This window comes from Pipistrellus kuhlii, unplaced genomic scaffold (assembly GCF_014108245.1).
Source record: "Pipistrellus kuhlii isolate mPipKuh1 unplaced genomic scaffold, mPipKuh1.p scaffold_m20_p_14, whole genome shotgun sequence".
Taxonomy (NCBI): Eukaryota; Metazoa; Chordata; class Mammalia; order Chiroptera; family Vespertilionidae; genus Pipistrellus; species Pipistrellus kuhlii.
The window spans coordinates 17,566,153-17,583,091 of record NW_023425449.1 but is presented as its reverse complement, the minus strand read 5'-3'; the positions used below and the strand labels follow the sequence as shown (position 1 = coordinate 17,583,091).

At 34.6% G+C, this 16,939-nt stretch overlaps 1 pseudogene; it reads left to right on the top strand.

Moving 5' to 3' along the window:
• The first annotated feature begins 10,995 nt into the window (after positions 1 to 10,995).
• LOC118718561 lies at positions 10,996 to 14,011 on the top strand (annotated as a pseudogene).
• The last annotated feature ends 2,928 nt before the right edge of the window (positions 14,012 to 16,939 follow it).

Genomic DNA, 16,939 nt, shown 5'->3' with positions numbered 1-16,939 from the left:
ACTTTGAATTGTTTCTGCTGTTGCCTCAAGTTCACTGTCTTCTCTCCCACAGTATGTAATGTGCTATTATTTTCAGACTTTTTATCCTAGGTATTGTAAATTTATTCTCTAGAAGCTTAATTTGGGTATGTATTTTATATCCTTGTTCCTCCACTAATCATACTAATCTTCCCACTACTCACATAAAACAATTATAATAATATAGTTATTATTATTAGTCTTAATCATTATATTATTATATCTCAACCCATTTAGAACTAAGTATCTCTGTGGAAAGTAAGTGGAAGTTCTATGTGCAGCAAAAAGGAGGATTTCTTTTTATGTTCTGACTACTTCTTATACAGATCTTAGAAAAAGCTCTATTTCAGCTGTAATTCACTGAGCTTCCTTAAGACAAGTATTTTTTTTGTTTCTTTAAAAAAATTATTGAATTTATTGGGGTGACCTTGGTTAAGACAATTATATAGGTTTCAGGTGGACAATTGTATGTCATCTGTATTTTGTGTTGTGTGCTTACCACACAAAGTCAAATCTCCTTCCATCGCCATTTATCCCCTTTTCACCTCCTTTTATCTTCCCCCAACCTCCTTTCCCTCTGCTAATCACCATATCTTTGTCTGTGTCTATGAGTTTTTGGGTGGTTTGGTTTGTTTTAGTATTTTATGCTTAATCCCTTCACCTTTTTGACCCAGTCCCACAAACACCCTCCTCTCTGACAGTTGTCAGTCTGTTCTCTGTTTCTAATAATCTATTTCTATTTTGTTTATTTAATTTTTTTCATCAGATTACATTTATAAGTGAAATCATATAGTACATCTCTTCCTCTGACTGGCTCATTTCACTTAGCAAAATACTCTCCGGGTACAACCATGCTGTTGCAAAGGTAAAATTTCCTTTTTTTTTTTTTTTTTTTTTTAAATGGCTTAGTATACTATTGTGTAAATGTACTGCAGCTTTTTATTTATTTATTTTTTATTCATCTACTGATGGGCACTTGGACTGCTTCCATATCTTGGCTCTTGTAACACCTTCTCCCAGTCTTGCAGAGCTGAATTAGCCAGAGTAAGCCACCCACTCATTTCCCTTAGGGCAGTGCACCTATAGGGTAGGACTTTGGATGTATGTTCCATTCCTCCTGCTCCCTCCTAGGGGAGAAGTTGCAGGATTGTGTCTTCTCCCAATCTTGCAATGCCGTGCGAGCCACAGTAAATTGCCTGTACTTTTTTCCCCAACGACAGTGTACTGAAACCAGGAAACTGGAGAGCATTACGCTAAGCAAAATAAGCCGGTCAGAGAAAGACAAGTATCACATGATCTGACTCACATGCGGAATACAACGAACAACATAAACTGATGAAGAAAGTAGAAACAGAGGCATGGATACATAGAACAGACTGACAACTGTTGAAGGGGAGGAGAAGGACACACATAGACACAGACAACAGTGTGGTGATGGCCAGAGGGGAGGGGAAGCGCGGGTCAGGTGGAAGTGGGCAATGGCAAGAGGCAGGGAGCAAGGGGGATATCTGTAATAGTGCCAACAATAAAAGTAAAATTAAAAAAAAAAGTTTAGTTGATTAAACTGTACTCAATTTAATTTAATAAAATCACAATAATTATGATTAGGGCAGGCAGGCAGAAATGCAGTCAGAATCATTTGTGGTTCTTCTATCTATTGAATTTTTCTTAGGCTATATAATAGTTTTTGAACAGAAAAAATAATAAAACAATTTTATGAGAAAACATTTCACAAAGTTTAAATATATGACAAATTATAACATGTAGTGAAATGACATGATTCCCTTACTAAATATCATGGTAAAACTTACTCATTATATGAACAAAAAATGTTACTTTTTAACTGCTAACATTTAATGAGCATAGTATTTTTTTTTTAATATTAGACTAGAGGTCTGGTGCACAAATTCCCTTGGGCTGGCCTGTGGGATAAGGCTGAAACTGGCTCTCTGACATCCCCCAAGTGGTCCAGGATTGCGAGAGGGTGTAGGCCAGGCTGAGGGACCCCACCAGTCTCAATTGGTGCCATAGAGGGTCACAGAAGGTTAGCCAGCTAGGAAGGACTGTGGAAGGGTTCCAGGGAGTGTCTGGCCCATCTCCCTTAGTCCCCATTGGCTGGACCCCAGCAGCAAGCTAACCAACCACTTAGAGCATCTGCCTCCTGGTGGTAAGTGCATGTCATAAAGAATAGTTGAGTGGCCTTAGCATATCATTAGCATATTACCCTTTGATTGGTTGAATAGATGACCAGATACTTAGCATGTTAGGCTATTATTATATCAGATATTGGATCACATTTTTCTATTTTTGCTATGTCTTTTGTATTTTAAGTTTTTTTTTTTATTTCCATACCTGAGCTATAAAATTAAGTCAATGCTTTAGAAATTATTAGGGGCTAAAATAATGATGAAAAAAAAATAAAACATCATTCAAGATGATATTATTAAATCAATGAGAAAACCAAACTTTAATATAAAACATTTTTTTCTTGAATTGGGAGCTAAGAGAATTTGTGAGTGAGATTGTTTTGAACAAGTAACTGAAACAAAGCTAAAGAAGTGAGAGTTAGAAGTGTGCTGATGAATATATGAAATATGAAATTTATTGGATATATATTATTCTATTTCCCAATAGGTTGTCTTTTATGAAACTTCAAATAGCATCATGAAACATCAACAATGTAAATCTTTTCATTTTTTAAAATAAAGCAAAGAATGCTTCAGGAAATTCTGTTTTCCAGAATAAAACCAAAATAATGTTCGCCCATACAACATTGATTAATTTTGTTGCTAAAGGCAAGAATGTGCCCCAGAACAGAAACATCATTCAAAGTTGTCCCAACTGTAGCAAAAACATGCCCAAGTCAAACTTCTCTTAAAGAGTAAGCAAAATCAGATATAATATTAATGAGAATATTATCCTCACAGAGAAAGCAGAAAAGGCTTTCGGCAAAATTCCTCCCAATGACAGTTAGACTTCATGTAAAATTAATGCATCAAATGTGGAAAAGCAATGATTATTATATATGCAAGCTAGAAGATTTTTAATTTGTATTTGGACAAAATCTCCGATTTAGAGACTATATATTAGCTCTTGTCATATGAGTAGTTCATATTAGAAGAAAATGGGCTTTTTTTTCTTTTCCCAAATTCAATGCTAGTCGTAAGATTTTAATTAATAGTTATTTTGTACATTATAATTTAGGCTAGAAAAGATTGATAAGTCTTTATGAAGTACAATATCTATGTATAGCAAGGGGTGGGCATTCCTAAAATGCTAATAAATATTTTCTTAGACACAGAAAAAGTGTGCTGCCAACAATGTTCTGTTATTTATTCAATATGGGGGGGGGGGGGGGGAATATGAGCACCATTATCGAGTTTCAACATACTTTCCAAAGAAATAAGATGAGTAAAAGCCCTGCTTTGATATGACAAATATTAATTGTTAAGTAGATTGTTACTCAGATGATTAGCGGATAATGCCAGAATAGACTTTTTAATTGGGAGTAATTTTTTCTAAGCTCTATATTATTAGAATCTTTAATGAATTGACCTTCTTATTTCATGATACAAATATGATTATTTTAATCTAACATATGATGATTACAGCAAACAGCTTCACTGATGGAAGTTTGAATGTTAAGTAACACTTGGTGTTTACTTGTTTTTATTTATCAGATAAAGGAAATAAGTACATGTTATTTGGTATATTTTACATAATGTTGAAATATTACCAAAAATTGCAAAGTTTTGTTTTCCAGGGCAAAATGCACCCAGAGATAAAAGAAAACACTTATTTCAATATCTAGCAAAAAATTTAATCTATCAGTAATGGAGTGTAATATATTAGAACATAGAAAATACATACATCCATTTTGGAAAAGTATCATTTGCACATTTTTTCATTGGAACCAAAAGAGACCCTGAATAGACACAGTAATCTTGAGAAAGAACAAAGTTGGAGAAATCACAATACCAGATATCAAGTTATACAGTACTAGGAAGCCACTGTCCTCAAAATAGCTCGATATTGGCACAAGAATAGGCAAATAGATCAATGGAACAGAACAAAGAACCCAGAATCAACCCAAGCCATTATGCCCAATTCTGATTTGACAAAGGAGGCAAGAGCATACATTGGAATAAAAACAGTCTCTTCAATAAATGATTCTAGGAAAATTGGACAGGTACATGCAAAAAATAAAATAAAAATAAAACTAGGCCACCAACTTACACTCTTCGCAAAAATAAACTCAAAATGAATAAAAGATTTAAATGTAAGCTGTGAAGCCATAAAAATCCTAGAAGAAACCATAGGCAAAATCTCAGACATTTTTCATAGCAATATGTTTATTGATACATCTCCTAGGGCATGGAAACTAAAGAGAAAATAAACAAATGGGACTACATTAAAATAAAAAGCTTCTACCCAGCAAAAGAAACCATCAACAAAATGAAAAAGTTCTGCCTTTAAATATTTGCCAATGATATATCTGATAAGGGGTTAATTTCCAAAGTCCTTAGCTTTTGTTCATTATAAGCTATTTTAGTTAATTTACACAGCACCTTATTATCAGGTTCTTGTGCCACTGATTATTTGTGTCTCTAATTATTTGTGCAATGTCCTTTGTTCCTTATTATCTTGAAAAACCTTCACTTTGCAAATGGAGATTTTGATATGCTGTTTTGAAATGTATATTAAAAAGCAAAAGAGGGACTATTTAAAACAAAATAAAACAAAAGGAATAAACAAACAAGACAAGGAGTGCAGATTTTACAGTGGCAGTGCTTTCAAACTTTAGTATGTACTGGAATTACAGGGCAAGTGACAGGAAGGGATGTGTTAAAATCAGATTGCCTGTCAGGAATCTCAGAGTGTCTGATTCAGTAGGACTGGATTGGAGCACAAACATTTGTACTAGTATGTCTACTAAAGTTTTCAGGTGATGCTAATGCTGTTATAGGAGGTTTCTAGTTTAAAAACCACTAACCTAACACACACACATACACACACACACACACACACACACACACATTTTTTAAAATAGTATGCACATTGCAGTATCTTAGAACAGATATTTAAAATCACTTACATTTTAATATGCATTATTTTTAATATTCTAATATTTCTAGCTTCAGTAAAATAAAATAGTCTAAGTTTTCTTGGTTTTGAACTCGTCCCTCCTCTCAGAATACAAGTTAGATCTGTGGTTTATTATTTTGTGGTAACAGAATGACAGTCTTTAACTTCAATATCTCTGTCTCCAAACCACCATTATCTCCCAACTAGATACCTGCAGCAACTTTTTAAAAGTCCAACTTCCCCCACCCCAGTGATCCTCCTGAAAATAGAAATGTGCATGCAATTTTGTTCATAGAAAGCCTTACATGAAATTTGATATCAAAGTTGAAATAAAAATCCGGACAATTTAATGTAGCTTGCAAAACCCTACTTAAGCGGTTCCTTTACCTTTTTTTTTCCCTAAAGCTTTGTAATTCCCCTTCCCTACCCACTACTGAAAATTTATTCTGTTGGTATTCTGAAATGACTTGTTCACAGTACTACTTATGTGACACTATAGCCTTAGGGACTGCTATCACAATTGATTTTTTTCTAAATATATATTTTTATTGATTTCAAGAGAAAAGGAGAAGAGAGAGATAGAAACATCCATAATGAAAGAGAATCATTGAGTGGCTGCCACCTGCATGCACACCACTGGGGATAACTGGCATGTACCCTGACCAAGAATGATACTGTGATCTCCTGGTTCATAGGTGAACACTCAACCACTGAGCCACACTGGCCGGGCCACAATGATTTTAATTCCTCACTTCCAATAAGACAGTTGCCTCGGCGTTGCTTACCTCACATTTAACTTTTTAAAAGTTTGAATTGACATCAACGATGCTATCTCAGAATCAATTTTTGATGATATTGATAAACGATACTGATTAGTGATGACTTTAAATTTATGGTCCTTTTATTTAAAAGTGAGAATGCGAGGTTCACAGCAGACTTGTTTTACAATATCTGTTAACTCTAGTCCCCTTCCTCAGCCTTTCTCTTCTCTCTCTTCCTCCACCTCTTTCTCTTCCCTCTCTTCTTCCTCTCTCATTTTTATACTATCTTTCATTACTTCTTACCACAATTTAAAAATTTTCAAGAATATCATATATTAACATATTTGATTATAACTCATTCTATTTTCTCATACCAATAAGTACATTTTATAAACATCTATTTAGATATAAATTATTTAAAAAATCACATATTAGTCAAGATCCATAGTCTAATTGTTATAGTTAAAAATGATAATTTGATATAAAGATAACTATTACATACTTTCCAGAATATTAACTTCTATTAAGGATCAGATATAAATTATTATATCTTAAATATTAAAATATCTACCAAGTAGTATATTATAAGAATTAAAATGATTACATAATCATTTATTATTTAGTGCCCTCTATTATTCCATTTATTAATGAATTTAATATTTAGTGATTACTCACTATTATGACTACTATTGTATATGTGATAGAGAAATATCCCAGAAAGTGAAAATCAAACAATATAAATCAATGAAACAAAAATGAATTCTAATGGATATGAGTACTATGCAAGGTCTATTCTAGACCAATTAATCAGGCTGCCCTCTCTGAGGAGGAAATATTGGATTTTAGTTCTGAATTATTAGGAGAAGCATTTATGTGAAGTCCTTTGGGAAGAAGGTTTCAGGCAGGGCTTTGGGACAAAAATTAATGGAAATTGGTGAAAGAAGCTAGAGAACAAGGAGAATATCAAGGGAGCTAAAAACCTCTTGAAAGGAAGAGAAGATGAAGTCAAGTACATGGGCATGCATTAGAGCCTGATGGAAATTTCTTTATCATGATAAAGGATTAAGATTTGAAAGCTATGGGAGTGTTTTAAGTAGAGAAATGGCATGAAGTCATTTAAGATTATTTTTCTTTTAAGTTCTCTCCAGCTGCTATAAATTGAGAATAGACTATGAAAAGGAGAGACAAGGTAAAATGGAAGCTGGGATACCCTGTGAAATTGTATTATACGCATGCAGAAGAGAATGGATAATGCATTACAGGTAAATTTATCAGACTATTTCCTTTTCTTCATTATGCAAACATTAGGGTGATATTTATGATAAAAGTATAGTGAATTGTATTTATACTCTGGTATGACAATACCAAAAGAATATACAACAGTGTATAGTTACAAACTATATGCAAAACAAGAGTATTATTAGCATGGTTTCTTTCATACAGACTGAAATCTTAAACTCTATGGGTCTTCCAGTCTTACTTGGGAATTAGGTAATACCACAGAACTTGGAATTTTCTTATGCATTCCAGATAAATAACTAACCCTGATAAACATGTTAATAAAGTTAGTAATCAACACCTTTATTTGAAAAAGAGATTTACAATTCTATTTCATTTTGGGAAATGAATCTCCAGGCTTTTAAATGGCATGAAAAGAGGTTTATTGGATGATAGATTAGTAAGTGATACACATATACTCAAAAATTTGAGTAAGACCTCATTTTAAATTTTCTACCATAGATTTTGCACACACACATTCATATATATTATCACAGGCAAACAAATACTTTTTTAATATGTAATGAAGAAAAATACAGATGTATTATTATTATGACATAGCATCATATCTCTCTTGTAATCAATTTCTGCCTTCTACTACCCTCCCCTATATAATAAAAGGGTAATATGCAAATTGATTAAATGGCAGAACATGCTATGACATGCACTGACCAGTAGGGGGAGCGCTGCTCAGCCACAAGCCGGGCTGATGACTGACAAGTGCAGCTGGGGTGAGGAGAGCCTCTCTCACCTCTGTGGCAGTGCTAAGGATGTCTGACTGTGGCCTGGGCACACTCCCTGTCACTCCCCATGGGGAGTGGACCTATGCCATCAGTCAGACATACCCCAAGGGCTCCCAGACTGCTAAAGGTCATAGGCCTGGCTGAGAGGACCCGGCCCCCAGTGCATGAATGTTGTGCACCAGGTTTCTAGTTTCTTCCATAATCGTCCCTGGTATTCAATATTTATCCATTTCTCTCCTTGGCTATTTCAGGTCCTTGTCACCTGATGCCTGGATAAAATAAGTTATCCTTTATATTCTCTGACCTCAGTCTTGTATTTCTCCAAATCATCCTGCATACCTTTGGCAGATTAATTTTCTTAAAACACTCTTTGCCAGACTTTTGGCCAAAAGCAATCAAATAAGTCAATATAAAATAACATTTTCATTATTTAACTTTCCAAAAACCTCTCATGCAACTTAACTGCCATGAGGGTTATTTCCCAAACCTTTTGGCTAATACTTAAAATGTTTAATGAGTTGGACTCAATTTGCTTAAACATCATTGTCTTGCAATATAGTGGAAAGAACACAATTATGAGTAAGAACACTGAAATTCTAGTATTGATTATGTTCCCCTCTAGCTTTGTGACCTTAGTCAAATTATATAAACCCTCAGTAAATAAATATTCATGCACACAATAAGGCAAAATAGGTGACATTTATCTTGACCACAATGCATGGAAGAGGAAAAGTACAAGGTTTGATGTCAGCAGATTCGAGTTGGGATTCTAATATATAATTAAGATTATTTACAATCCATGCCTGTCATCAGTTACCCAACCTCTGTAATTTTATGTTCTTCATCTCTAAAATGTGCTATAAAAAATTTCCATCTCAGAAAATTTCTGTAAGTATTAACTAAAGCAATAGATGGGAATAGATCTTTTTAAGTATTAAAATGTGTTTCAATTGTTAGTTACTGTTTTGTATGATAAACATTCTGAACATAAATTGGTGAGCGAAAGTAAAAAAAAAAAAAAGATTATTTTACGTGTCTGAATTTAAGAATTCCAAAAGTACATCCTGGGTCAAAAATATAAGTGCAAGTAGTTTATTTTGAATTCAATCCCAGGAAACGTTGCTAGGGAATAGGAATTTAAGAGGAAAAACAAAAAAAGATGAAGAAGATTCAAAAAGGTGTACCTTTAAAGAAGTGACTACTATTGACACCTGGGCATTAGTCTTGTTGTGGAACCCTGGAAAATGATGTGGAACAAATTTGTTACTGGTTTCCCATAAATATATTAGGAGAAGGCTTTATAAAATATATACCGATTCCTTTACTCATTAGTTGGCGGCTGCTTGCTGCTCTGGAGTGTTAATGCTCTGGCACTTCCTGCCCATACTGCACACTCATTTAACAAATTTGGAAAGGCAAAAAATATTCTCAAGCAAACAGATGAAGTTTTGACAGTCCCATCAGCACATTCTCAAATGGTAATAAAAAGTACCCCCCTAATTCTCATAGCCTAATGTGTATGTAAGTTTATAAGGCAAAAGACATTTTGCAAATGTAATGTATTTATGAAGATTAAAATAGAGATTATTTTGGATTATCTATTTGGGTCCAATATTATCACATGTACTCTATCAAAGCATCGAATGTTTTCAGGCTGGGGCCAAGGTGGAAGGTCAGAGAGATTCAAGTGTGAAACACAATCCACCATTGATACTTACAAAGATGCCTGGAACCATAAACCAAGAAATGCAGGAGACATCAAGGGGATCAGAGAGGCTCCTAGACAACAGTTAGCAAGGAAGTGGGACCCCAGCCCTATGACAGAAGCTGGATTCTGCCAGTAACCTAAGCACACTGGGAAGGAGATTCTCTCCCAGAGCATCCAGATGAGATCCCAGGCAGCCAATGCTTTGATTTTTGGCCTTGAAAGACATGAAGCAGAAAAATCGTTTGTACCCACCTAGATTTATTGGGAAGCAGTGAGATAATTTGTGTTATTTTAAGATGCTAAATGTATGATAATCTGCTTTGGATGCAATAGAAAACTAATACAAAGGGACACATAAATCACTCAATTAAAATCAGTTGTATGTCTTAAATTTTTCATCCTACTTACCATACCCACTTCCTTCCTTTTCAACATTCAAACTTCAGAGCCTATTCAAAAATGCTCTTAAATTTCAATGTTGAAATTATTCCTCTCTTAACTCAAACTGCATTTACAATAAGAGCTAGACCATTTAGAATTTGATCATGTTCTCTATTGAATATTTCTGAGCTGCTGTACTGAAAAGTTGTCTTTCCCAGTAAGAATATGCATTCATCCTGAGCATGGACACCCTCAATGTACTAGACTTTCTCTTTTATATACCTCAGAAAGATATAAAAGCATAAATATTGAGGAAGACTTAATACTAATTACTGGGATAATGGTACTGGTGTATATCCACAATTCACTTGGTACCATTTTCCCAGCTATGATCATAAAAAGTAGCCTGAAAGACATATATACCATGTGATTTCACTTATGAAATGTAAAAGACAAAATAAATTAATAAACAAAACAGAAACAGACTCATAAATACAAGAGTACATTTTGATGACTGCCAGATGAGAGGATGAAGGATGGGGAAATGAATTGATGCTCCAATGGTTGAGCATCAACCCATAAACCAATAGTTGACCTATTCAATTCCAAGTCAAGACACATATCCAGCTTGTGGGCTCAGTCCCCAGTAGGGGTGTTGCAGGAGGCAGCCTATCTATGTCTCTCTCTCATCATTATTTCTATCTCCCTCCCACTCTCTCTAAAATCAATCTAAAATGTATAAAATCTTCTATGAAGATACACAAATTTCCAGTTATAAAAATAGACACCGGGATATAAAGTATGGCATAGGGTAGTAGTTGGCAAACTCATGAGTCAACAAAGCCAAATATCAACAGTACAACAATTGAAATTTCTTTTGAGAGCTAAAATTTTTAAACTTACACTTCTTCTAATGCCATTTCTTCAAAATAGACTCACACAGGCCATGGTATTTTGTGGAAGATCCACACTCAAGGGGCCAAAGAGCCGCATGTGGCTCGTGAGCCACAGTTTGCCGACTATGGGCATAAGGGATACAGTCAGTAATGTCATAATAACTTTATATAGTGTCAGATGGATACTAGACTGAACAGGTTGATTACATCATAAATTATATAAATGTCTAATCACTATACTTTAATCTGTCAATGTGTAATTGGAAGAAAAAAAAACAAACGCAAAATAAATATTTTTTTAGAAGAGTAGTCTCACATGAAGAAACTTGAAATTACTCTCCTGAAACTTCCTCCCTTATACCAAGACTTTAGTTCTCATTTTGCTTTGTGATTTGCTAAAGGGCAACCCGGTTTAATTTAGTCAATCCTGACTAAGAACATTTTCTCTTCTTATTCTATGGAATCACCAAACCCCTTCCCACCCCCTGCTCCTGTTTACATGGCTTTTTTTTTTTTTTTTTTTTAGACCAGGTATGATTTTTTGCTTTGATACCACACCAAGAATAGTTGCCTCTGCTTTTTATTTAAAAACAGTGAATAAACCCAAAAAGAGACAGATTTTTTCTGACGTGCATATTTTAAGTCAAATGTTGGCTTAAAAAATAATTATTTGGAGCTGTGTGCTCTAGAAAGTCTTCTGATTATAGTTATTTAGCTTGCTGTTTATATTTGTGGATGTAAGCCATTACTGTGATAAAGGAAGTAGCAGAGAGAAGAATGAATAATAAAAGGATGCAACTAAAAAACAATTTTAAAAATCAAATACAGCCTAACAATTGATGAAAGTGTATGTGAAAGTATTGTTATAAAATATTTATTACTCACACTAAATGGCAACAAAGATAATTTTTAACTAATAAATAAGTTTTTATTAGTTTGCATATTACCTAAGGGTTTTTATATATTAAAAAAAAGCCACAGTTAATTCTTTCCAAAGTTCTCTGGCTCCCAGCAGTCCTTAATATACAAACAAAATACTGTAGAATGCCAGGAAGGAAAATCTGCACTATAATTTCAAATTTATAGCAGATATCCTTACAGTTTTTCTCAAAGTAAATAGAAGAAAAGTTTATGGAGCTACTTAGTGACATATGTAGTTTTACAACTGAAGTAGAATGGTACAGAGAAGATAAAAGGGAGCAGTGAATAGGAAGTACTACAGTTAAAAACCAAATGATAAATTTGATTTAAAAAAAGGATTGAAAGAACTTATAAAAAATAACTAGAGTCCCAAGGCAGGAAATTCGTGCAAGGGGCTTGGTCCTCACAGCTGCAGCAGCTGCCTAGGCCTTCACAGCCCTGGCTGCATCCAGAAGGACTTTAGAAGGATATCTAGAAGGTAGTTTGGTGGTTGGTCTAATTAGCATATTAACCTTTATTATTATAGATTACATATTTTAAATATATATTAAAGAAAATAAAAAAGAGAAAAGTGTTATTGTTTTTTTAAAATAGTGTTGTGTGAATCAAATTTAATAGAATGTGCTAAATTGTAGAATGGAACAGAGAAGTCACAAAGAAAGTGAAAAAGTTGAGAGATCTTAAGTATGGAGAATGGGTATTGAAAATTATGTTGTTCTGAATAAATATATTTCAGAAATTGGGATATCAATTATATTCAAAACAATGATCAGAAAAATTATCTAAACATAAAGTATGAATACATTTAAAGGTTTATCACATTCCAAAAGAAGTAAAATAAAATTCATTCATTCATAATAATAATTAATTCAGAGAATGCCTGGAAGAATTTATAAGTTAATTCTTACTTGTATAACTGTTTGTCTGGATATAGTATACAATAAATATTATCTTGCTTTACTTTATTATTTATAAATTTAGAGACAAAATATAATTCAAACTTACATAGAGAATATTTTAAGCTTTAAAGAAGCATTTAGAAGACCTTTTTTTTTTTTTCCTGACAATGAATGGCACAAGATTCAATTTTTGAAAAAAAGCACAACTAAAAGAAATATACTAATTCAAGTTTTATATTTCATATAAAGGTAATAGGTTTCTATAGAGTATACATGAAGAGACTAGATGAATTACTTTTGAAAAACATGATTAAAGGTGTAGTGCAGTCAATAGGAATGAATCATACTTTAAAATATAGATTTGAAAAATACAGATTTTAAAAAATGAGAGTCAAGCTGCACAGCAGGAAAGATGGCATGCCCTGAGCCTGGACCATGAAGCGGCAGTACAGTGAGCAGCTACCCAAGAAGGACACTCAAGTTCTTAAAGGGCCATGGTTTCTTGCAGAACCTTAGTTATTAAGAAAACATTAAAAATGTGGCCAAGGTAGCTAACAAGGACCATTTGGTTACAGCCTATAACCATATTTTTTAAAGTGTATCAAGGATATTACAAGTATAAGTAGTGACCGAGCAGATGAAAAATTTGAAGCTTAACGAAGATTAACCAAAGAAACCAAGTCTGAAGAGACTCTGGATGAGGGTCCACCAACATACAAAATCTGCTCTTAAAAAGGGGTGGAGTTTAAACCAATTTCCTCAAAAAGAAAGAGGTTGCTCACTGCTGGTATACAGAGATATTGCAAGATGGTGCAGTTTTTGAAACCAACATTCAAACGAGTTCAAAGAGGAATGCCAAGCCTTTAAGCTCTAAGGTTGGTATATAGGCAGTCATCAGAGGATGGGATGAAGCACTCATGACTGAGTAAAGGAGAAAAGGCTCAACTGGAAATTGAACCAGAATGGGCTTATGGAGAGAAAGGTCAGCCTGATGCCAAAATTCCACTAAATGCAAAACTCATTTTTGAAGTGGAATTAGTGGATATTGATTGAAATAGCAATGCTTCGGTTCTAAAGACATCTGCAAAGGCCTTGAAGAAACTTATGTAACTAATGACAGCTAGGCACTATTGTAAGGGAAGAGTCAACTGAAAGTTCAGAAATCATGTTAGAACTTGTTTACTTTCTCCCCAAGCTTTTAAGAAATGTAATCCGTTATAAATTTCTGAAGTTTAAAATACTTTACTACAGGTGTGTAAAAGATGGGTCAGGGAGAGTTCACTTTCCTTTTACCTCATATTGTAAATAAAAGGCTCAATAAAAATTTACCCAATGTCTTTTAAAAAATAACGTAAAATAAAAAATAGTGAGCATTAAAATCAGTTAGATATTATATACTAGAGGCCCAGCGCACAAAAATTAGTGCAGTTGGTGGGAGGGTTCCTCAGCCCAGCCTGCACCCTTATCACAATTCAGGATCCCTTGGGTAGGCTCTGTAGGCCTGGCCTGAGATCAGGGCCTATTGGGGCTTTCCTTCCCCTGGCTGCAGGCAGCTGGTCCCACCCCCGCCAATGCCACTGCTTGTCATCTGTGGCCTCCCTCTGCAGGCAACAGGCAGGGGTGCGATAGCTTGGATGGCCTGAGCTTCTCTCTTTCTTTGCTGGAGGATGGGGCCAGCCCAGTGAGGGGCTGTCTGACTACCTAATCACCCCTTACCAGTGGTCTGCCTACCTGATTGTCCCTAACTACTTGCTTGAGCATGAAGCCAGCCCAGTGAGGGGCCATCTGCCTATCTGATCTCCCCTAACCTCTGGCCTGCCTACTTGATCACCCTAACCACTTGCCTGCCTACTTGATCACCTCTAACTGCTTGTTTGTCTACCTGATCTCCCCTAACTGCTGGCCTGCTTACCTGGTCACCCCTAACCAATTCCCTGCCTATCTGATCATCCCTAACAACTGATCTGCCTACCTGATCACCCCTAACCACTCTGCCTGCCTGCCTGATTGCCCCTAACTGCTTGGTTGGGAGCTGGGCCAGCCCAGGAGGGACTATGGTGGTCTGGTCTCTGGTCATTTTAGTTGTGACACCTCTGGCCTTTTATTATATAGGATCATAAACATAATTGGCTAAAAAAATTATTAAAATAATATAATCTAAAATAACTCAGGAATTGCAAGCCAAAGAAAGAAAATAAACAGTTTCTATTAAAGGTATTTCAAAATAGAAAGGAATTCTCCAGAGAGATATAGTACTGTAGTATGTAATTTTTTCCTGATTTTCAAAACACAAAATCAAAACATAGTGTTTTAATTCTTAATCTATCACATAAAAGTCTTAAAGAATATTTATTTGCCATTTATTTTATAAAGGGTAATAATATTTAAAATATTAAAAACATAGATGAAATATGAAAAAATATAAAATTATTATGCCTTAACTCTATGTATTTCCCACTCCCAGACATCAAGGAGAGGTTACCATCACTGACCATGATTCTGAGTGCGTATTTCTTAGTACTATGTGTTAGAGAAGACAGAAAACCCAGCTCTAATTGATCAAAAGAGAAAACTTTTTAATGTAACTGAAAAAATTAAGATACTATTCTGAAACTTCAGGTGAGGTATGATTTAAGTGCCTCCAAAAATAAACATTAGAAACAATTTGATTTATTTGTCTCTATGGTCTGCCACAGCATCAACAAAATTCAGGAAAGACACAGCTGTAGGTTTTTTTCTTAGTGCTCTCAAAATAACTCAGGGAATCCAAACTCCCTGTTGCCATATATATGGGAAAATGTCTATGCTAGGTTCAGAGAAGAAAGTAGATTTTTGTTTTTAATCTCACCTGAGGATATGTTTGTCGATTTTAAAGGGAGGGAGGGAGGGAGGGAGGGAGGGAGGAAGAAAGAGAGAGAGAGAGAGAGAGAGAGAGAGAGAGAGAGAGAGAGAGAGAGAGAGAGAGAGAGAGAAGAAACAACAATTGCCTCCCATAACCTCCCAGGCCAGGATAAAATCCTGAATATAGGTAAGTGTCCTAACCCAGAATCGAACCCACAACCATTTGATGTACAGGACAATGCTCCTACAAAAGTTTTGTTTTTGTAAATTGACTCTTTTTAGATTAGCTGCATGTATCCAAACAAACGATGGAGAAAGAATAGAATTCACTGACTGGCATAAATTATAGAGATCATCTATGAGGAATGGCTGGAACAGTAGTGAGGTTTGCTGGGAGAGATGTGGTTTGTGATTTTTATTATACATAATTATTAATAGTGTGCCCACTCACTCTGAAACATATCCAAGTTTGGATCACAAATTACACAGTTGTTTGACTTACATCATAAAAGGCTCACCCTTGGAACAAAAAACCAACCATTTCTAAAACATATGGCTGGAGAGTTTAGAGGACTGATAGTCAGCCAACCAGCACACAGTACAATGTGCCCTTAGAGTCTACTTCCTTATGAATTTAGGAATAGATATACATACACACCTTAAAAGCAAATGGCACCCTGTTATGTACTGCCTTATAATTATTACTAAATTTTAACATTTTCAAGATTTTCTATATCAATACATTTGAGTTGATTTATCTTAACAGCTGCACAGTGCTACATAATATAGTTATATTAAATTTATTGAACCCTTCACCTTTGGTTATAGTTGTTCCCTTATTTTTAAAAGAATGAAGCAAAGCTTCAGTAATTATATACATGCATTTTAATGCTCATACATATGTATTTTTGCAAAATAGATTCATGGAAATATAAATGATGACTTAAAGGACATACAAATGTAATGCTGATATATAATACATTGCTTTATCAAATTGATTAACAAATTTGTACATCTACAAATGAGGATGAAAGTATATGTTATTTCACATCCTCACTAACATTTGATGTTATCAGTCAATTTAATAGTTCTAATTGCTGGGTAAAAATCCATATTTATTAAAAATGTTTATTTTATTTTATTTTAAATACATTTTTATTGATTTTATAGAGGGAGATAGAGGGAGAGAGAAGGAGAGAAAGACATCAATGATGAGAAAGAATCATTGATTGGCTGCCTCCTACACACCCCTACTGGGGATCAATCCCGCAACCCAGGCATTTGCCCTTGACCAGAATGGAATCTGGGACCTTTCAGTCCATAGGCTGATGCTCTATCCACTGAGCCAAACCAGCTAGGGCCTGCTTATTTATTAGTGAGTAGTAAGACTAATCACTTTTAAATACTA